Source organism: Gracilinanus agilis, chromosome 1 (genome assembly GCF_016433145.1).
Source record: "Gracilinanus agilis isolate LMUSP501 chromosome 1, AgileGrace, whole genome shotgun sequence".
Taxonomy (NCBI): Eukaryota; Metazoa; Chordata; class Mammalia; order Didelphimorphia; family Didelphidae; genus Gracilinanus; species Gracilinanus agilis.
This window is the reverse complement of record NC_058130.1, coordinates 208,770,693-208,778,266: the sequence shown is the minus strand read 5'-3', so window position 1 is coordinate 208,778,266 and position 7,574 is coordinate 208,770,693.

Below are 7,574 nucleotides of genomic sequence, written 5' to 3'. Positions count from 1 at the left end.
TCTAATACTTCCTGGCAACAAGACCCTAGGCAAGTCACTTAATCTCTGCCTAGCTCAGTTTCCTTGACTACAAAATGGGATTATAATAGCACCTACCTCTCAAGATTGTTGTGAGATCAAATGAAATAATATTTATAAAGTGCTTCGCACAGTGCCTGCCACATAGTAGGTGCTATATAAATATCTATTCCCTTCTCCCCGGTAATAGATTGGATGTGATTGGTGTTTGACTGGTGAGGAAGAAGGAGGTGTCAAAGATAATCCAAAGGGGATCAGTGTGAGAGACTGGGGAGGAAGTGGCATCACTAATAAAGGGTCAAAGCAGAGAGAGGAGAAGGTGGAGGGGTGAAGGTATTAGGCAAAAAGCATTTATGAAGTACTTGGAGGACTAGCACCTCTGGTGGAAGCCTTTTTCAGGGCTTCTCATCCACCTTTAATTTCCACCTTTCATCTAATTCTTACCTGTGGCTCTAAGAAACACGCCGGACTCACCCTAGAAAACTATCTCCATGAGTGAGACCAGATAGAGGGTAACCAATAGCCTCCAACCCATTGTTGAGTGAGAGGGATGTCTTCCTCAGACATGTGAACACTTCCCCCCAGTGGAATGGGCAGATAAGAATGATTTGTTCCAATGATCATGAAAGAGGCTTAAGCAGGTGCCTCAAAGAGATCGAGGTCATTCACTACCTCTTGGACCATTGCCAGTCATCCTGACTTTTTTCCTGCCACTGGACTTTGACGACTTTGCAAGAGAGAGGAAGGCCAATGACTTTATTCAACTCTATCTCACTTAAATCCAATTCAAATGCAAATCAATACATCACCATCTGACGTCATTGGCTCTCTATTTTTCCATATTATTCATTTTTGCAATAGACCAATCTTTTAAAACCAAAACACCAAATCATGTATTCATATAACCAAGTGATAAATCATATGTTTTTCTTCTGGATTTCTATTCCCACAGTTCTTTCTCTCCATGTGGATAGTATTCTTTCTCAGAGTTGTTCTGGATCATTGCATTGCTTTTAGTAGCAGAGTCAATCACATTTGACCATTCTGCAATGTTTCAGTCTCTGTGTACAAGGTTCTCCTGGTTCTGCTTATTTTACTCTGCATCAGTTCATGGAGGTCATTCCAGTTCACATGGAATTCCTCTAGTTCATCATTCTTTATAGTACAATAGTATTCCATCACCATTGTATACCACAATTTGTTCATAAAAAGCACAGCCATAAATGTTTTTCTTTTCTTTTTTTGATATGAAAATTTTTATTTATTTAATTAATTTAGAATATTTTTCCATGGTTACATGATTCATATTCTTTCCCTCCCTTCTTCCCACCCCCTCCCATAGCCAACAAGCAATTACATTGGGTTTTATAGGTGTCATTGATCAAGACCTATTTCCATATTATTAATATTTGCATCAGGGTGATCGTTTAGACTCTACATCCCCAATCATATCCCCATTGACCCGTGTGATCAAGCAGTTTTTTTTCTTCTATATTTCTGCTCCCACAGTTCTTTCTCTGGATGTGGATAGAATCTTTCTCATAAGTCCCTCTGAAATGTCCTGGATCATTGCACTGCTGCTAGTAGAGAAGTCTATTACACTTGATTGTGTGACAGTGTATCCATCTCTGTGTATAATGTTCTCCTGGCTCTGCTCCTTTCTCTCTGCATCAGTTCCTGGAGGTTGTTCCAGTTCACATGGAATTCCTCCAGTTCATTATTCCTTTGAGTACAATAGTATTCCATCACCAACAGATACCACAATTTGTTCAGTCATTCCCCAAATGAAGGGCATTCATTCATTTTCCAATTTTTTGCTACCATAAAAAGTGCAGCTATAAATATTTTTGTTGAAATAGAACCTTTCCTATTTTTTAACTCTTTGGGATACATTGGCTCTCTTTAAAAAACAAAGGTTGACCAATAATAAGTATATGCCAACATGTAAGGTCATTTTGGGCTAGTTTGAGTTTTTAGGTCCCTATGGGAGGTCCAGGATGAGACATTCTGAAGGCAAGTGTAAATTCAGATCCAAGTTCTGAACATGGGTCATATCTAGAGATTCATGTTTATCAGTCTTCTACATTAAAGCAGTAACTATATTTGGGGATTGAATGAGGTTGCAGGTGGAGACGAGATAAGACAGTCAATAGCAGACTCTTGAGGGAAACATCTACAAGTAGGACATGGGAAAAGGATGAGATGCCTACAAAAGAGACTGAGAAGGATCAGTCAGAGAGGTAGGGAGAGAACAAGGAGACTCATGTCCCCGATGCTGAGCTAGGAAAGAGTTTGTGGTAGAAATCGGTTAGCAGCATTCAAAGCTAAAGAAGATCAAAGAGGGCAAGGATGAAAATAGACTACTGGATTTTTTATTTGATTAGATTATAGTAGGTGACCTTGGACAAGTCAGTTTCTAGAGTGGCAGAGGAAGAAACCCAACTATAAGAAGTCAAGATGAGAGAAGGTAGGAAGAAAATGGGGGCATTGGGGAGACTTCTTTAGTCAAGCTGTTGATAAACATTTTAAAAGCATTTATTATGAGCCAGGTACTGGGGACAGAAAGAAAGACAAAAAAATAGTCCTTGATATCAAGGAGTTTATAGTAGAAAGCAGCAAGAGGTACAGTTTTAGGGGTGAAGATATTAGTTGGCCAACAAGCATTAGTAAAGTACTTACCATACGCCATAGTTTGAGTTTTCAGGCCTTGTGGAAGGTCTGAGATGAGACATTTTGAAGGCAAATGTAAATTTGGCTCCAGAGTTCTAAAGACAGTTCACATCTAGAGTTTAGAGAGAAAATATGCAGATAAACTGTGTACAAACACTCTCTCTACAGGATAAATTAGAGTAATCAATAAAGGGAAGGCACCAGCATTTAGGGGGATCAGGAAAGGCTTCTTGTAGAAGAGGAGATTTTAGTCGGGACTTGAAGGAAACCAGTGAGATGAGGAGGGAGCACATTCCAGGCATAGGGATAGTCTGTGAAAATGCCCCATTTAGAGGCAGCTCTAGTGGCACGATGGATTGGACGCCAGGCCTGGAATCAGGAGGACTTGGGTTCAAATCTGACCTCAGATACTTTGTAGCTGTGTGATCCTGGACAAGTCACTTACCCCAGTTGCCTAGCCCTTGCTGCTCTTCTGCCTTAGAATTGATAGTAAGACAGAATATAAGGGCTTAAAAAAATTAAGAAAATGCCCAGTCTCAGGAGGGTTTTGAGTGTTTTGGTGAGGAATAGCAACAAGGCCCCTGGATTGTAGCATATGTGGGAGGGAGTAAGGTGTGAGAAGCTTGGAAAGGTAGAGGCAGGACAGGATATGAAGGGCTTTAAATGGCAAACAGAGGATTTTCTATTTAATCCTGAAAGTGATAGGGAACCACAGGGAGTTTACTGACTAGGAGGATGACATGGTTAGATCTACGCTTTAGGAGGATCCATGTGACAGCAGAGAGGACAAAACTGAACAACCTCTGCCCTTAAGGAGTTTGCATTCTCTTGGTAAGAAAAATTAAACATGTAAGAGGAAAAGGTTCCTTCAGGAGGCAGCCCTTCAACTGCATTCTGAAGGAAATTAGGAATTTTAAGAGGAAGCTAGATGACCCAGTAGCTAGAGTGCCTGTCTTGGAGTGAGAGAGACTCAAATTATTCAGGTCAAATCTTGTTTCAGATACTTACTTGCTGTGTGACCTTGGCAAGTCACTTTACCCTGTACGCCTCAGTTTCTTCATTTGTAAAATGAGCTGGAGAAGGAAATGGCAAACCACTCTAATATCTCTGCTAAGAAAACCCCAAATGAGGTTACAAAGAATCAGACACAAGGGAAAACACCTAAAGAAGGACAAGGAATTATGAGACAAAAGTAAGGAGGGACTGTATACCCAGCATGAGGGATAGCCTGCACAAACCCCCAGAATTGGGAAACATAGTGTGGTTTTTGGGGAACAGCAAACAGACCAGTTTGGCTGGAATGTAAAGTGTAAAAGAGGATAAAATATGTAAGAAAATAAAATATGCATTTTAACTATCCACCTACATTTATGACACATTTTTAGAATATGGTGGGGGAGGGAGGAAAGGAGTCCATCAGATTTTCAGATTTTATTTAGCGGAGCTCTATCAGGTTAGGGACGGTCTTTTGTCTCTTTTTGGGTCCCCAGCACAGCAGTTAGCACAGTGCCTGGCCCATCCATCATAGCTTATTGACTGACTGACAGATATGCACAATACCTTGAGAATTCTCAAATACTGTGTTGTCTGCAGATTTAAACAGCTGTATATGTAAGTGCAGGGCTCACATGCTCTGGGTTCCATTTGGGGGGCTCATGCCAAGAGAGTCAGAAATTCTAGATCCCAAGAAGTTTTCTCTTTGGCTTATTGTTTCCACTCCTGAGTAAAACTTTGGTGAAATCTGAATAAAGTTCACGTAGAACTCTTGTTTCCTTAAAAAGTGGGTAACCATGTCCCCACTCCCACCTAGCTACTCAGTGTTCAATATAACATTCAGGTAGGAAATAGCCTCTATTTCTTCTACCTTAGGAAAAAACCCATCTCTATAAGACCCAACGGATTGATTGATTGGTACAAGACTCAGTGGAGCCAGTAAACAAATATGGAAACATAAAACACTCGAATAGCCTGTTAGATTCTTTTGGACTCTCCCCCTAGCCCCAAGATAAAGACACTTTGGGGCTGCTTAACAAACACTCTTTCCCCTTCCACCAGCACTCAGAGTAACTCAGAATTATATCTTGGAGGGTTGGCAGGGCCCAAAACTCTTGACCCTCCTCTAGCCTCTAAAGCAGTGATTCCCAAAGTGGGCGCCACCGCCTCCTGGTGGGTGCTGCAGCAATCCAAGGGAGTGGTGATGGCCACAGGTGCATTTATCTTTCCTATTAATTGCTATTAAAATAAAAAAAATTAATTTCCAGGGGGCGCTAAGTAATTTTTTTCTGGAAAGGGGGTGATAGGCCAAAAAAGTTTGGGAACTACTGCTCTAGAGTATTTCTCTTCCTTCTCCAAATTGCAGGCCATTGAGAAAAGCTTCTCTCAATAGGAGCCCAGTTCAAAGTATTAAATAATTTAAGTTGAAATGTGAAAAGAAAAAATTTTTTGCAACAAAATAGTTCTGGTTATGTTTATGCTGCACCTTCTTTAGTATTAGGAGAATAAAACGTTTGTTCAAACGATCTGGAAAAACTCAGTTATTTTGGCCATCATTTAGATATGAGACCTCGGTTTTCTATTCTATAAAGTGGGAGCATTAGCTAAGGCTCATAGGCTGAGAGGGGACTTTAGAGACCATCTTATTCACCACTCTTCCTTTTTCCTGCCTTTTCTCCTCTAAGCCCATCTTACAAAGGCAGAAACTGAGTCTGAGACATTATGATAATTGGGCTCTTAGGTTCCTGCCCGCTCTGTCATTCTAACAATGAAGGAAACACTTTTAAAGCTTTTTGCCAAAGGGGAAGTGCCAGAAATATCAAGTTCTTAAAAACTTAGAAATGTAAAGGATGCAGGCATGGTAGGTGCCAGACAGACAAATCTAATTCACATATGCTAACTGCCCCAACGGCCAGGCAGGCCAAGATGGAAAGGCTCCGAACCAGACAAATGACTGGGTTCTGGGAACTCGAGTTTATATCTCCTACTTAGCTGAAGGCTTCATTCCCCCTTGCAGCTGCTGCTCTGAGCTGCTGAGGCCTGAAATATCTTCCTCCTGGGACTTGGTCTGATAGAGGAATATCTGTCGGGGGCCATGCCTTTTTAACTTACTGGGGAAAGTGCTTTGAATGGTACCAGGGACGGCAGGAGGACAGTGAATAGATGGATGTGATGAAGAAGAAGATGGGGGCAGGTGAAGAAGTCATAAGATATTAAAGTCAGAGGTCCTGGGGCCCCAGTCATCACTTCTCACTCTTCCCTTAAATAATCCCTTAATAGATACCATTTACATAGCGCTTGCTATGTGTCAGGCACTGTGCTAAGTCCTTTTCAATTATAATATCATTTGAGCCCTGGGAAGTAGGTGTTTTTATTATTTCCATTTTATAATTGAGAAAACTGAGGCAAATGAGTTATCAACAATCTCTGGCAGGTAGGTGCTATTATTATCCCCCCTTTTGTAGTTTAGGAAACTGAGGCAAATGAGTTATCAACACTTCCTGGGAGGTAGATGCTATTATTATCCTCCATTTTACAGTAGAGAAAACTGAGGCAAATGAGTTATCAACATTCCCTGGGAAGTAGGTGCTATTATTATCCCCTATTTTACAATTGGGGAACTGAGGCAAATGAGTTATTGACATTCCCTGGGAGGTAGGTGCTATTATTATCCTCCATTTTACAGTTGAGGAAACTGAGGCAAATGAATTATCAACATTCCCTGGGAGGGAGATGCTATTATTATCCTCCATTTTACAGTTGAGGGTTGAGGAAACTGAGGCAAATGAGTTATCAACATTCCCTGGGAGGTAGATGCTATTATTATCCTCCATTTTACAGTTGAGGAAACTGAGGCAACTGAGTTATCGACATTCCCTGGGAGGGAGGTACTATTATTAGCCTCCATTTTACAGTTGAGGAAACTGAGGCAAATGAGTTAAGTGATTTGCCCAGGATTATACAGCTAGTGCCTAAGGCAGAATTTGAACTCACCTCTTTCTGACTCTAGACCTGGTATACTATCTACTGTACCACCTAACTACCCAAGTCTCGTTGGCTTGTCATATTGGCAACTACTTGGGTAGTTGGTAAAGTGCTGGGCATGGAGCCAGGAAGGGATTTCAGATGCTGATTCATATACTTACTAGCTATGTGGCTTTGAGCAAATCACCTAAATCTCTCTCAGACTCAGTTTCCTCATCTGCCCAAAGTGGATGATTATAATAGCATTCTTGTTGTGAGGCTCAAATAGGTTAAATACGTAAAGCACTTTGCAAACTTTAAATGTTTTGTATATATACTCTTATGTGTGCATAAATATATGTATATGTTTATTGATTTACATACAAATAAATACATAATATGGATATTAGATAGTTATGTAGAGAAGGGTATCTCTTGCAGTCCAACTCCATTTGGATGACGAATTCCCATCACCAATCTCTTTTCCCAGCACCCCAGATATGTACTTGTCCTTGACAGACTTGCCAAGTGAATTCAGCCTATCTGTTCCAATCTTTGCTATGCCACGGTTTCCAAATAAATCACGATGTGGTGTGGAAGAAAAGAGCCCTGCATTGGGAGTCAGAAAGTATGGGAACAAATGCAGGTTCTGCCCCTTTCTAGATAGGTGGCTATGAGCATATCAGTCTCTGTGGGCCTCTGTTTCCTCTTTTATAAAACAGATATAGTACCAAGGGGCAGCTAGGTGGTTCAATGACTAGAGAGCCAGGTCTGGAGATGGAGGTCCTCAGTTCAAATCTTGTCACAGATGTTCCCTAGCTGTGTGACCCTGGGCAAGTCATTTAACCCCAATTGCCTAGTCGTTGCCACTCTTCTATCTTGGAACCAATTTTTTTTTTTATCCTGGGACTCCATTCTAGGAGCATAGG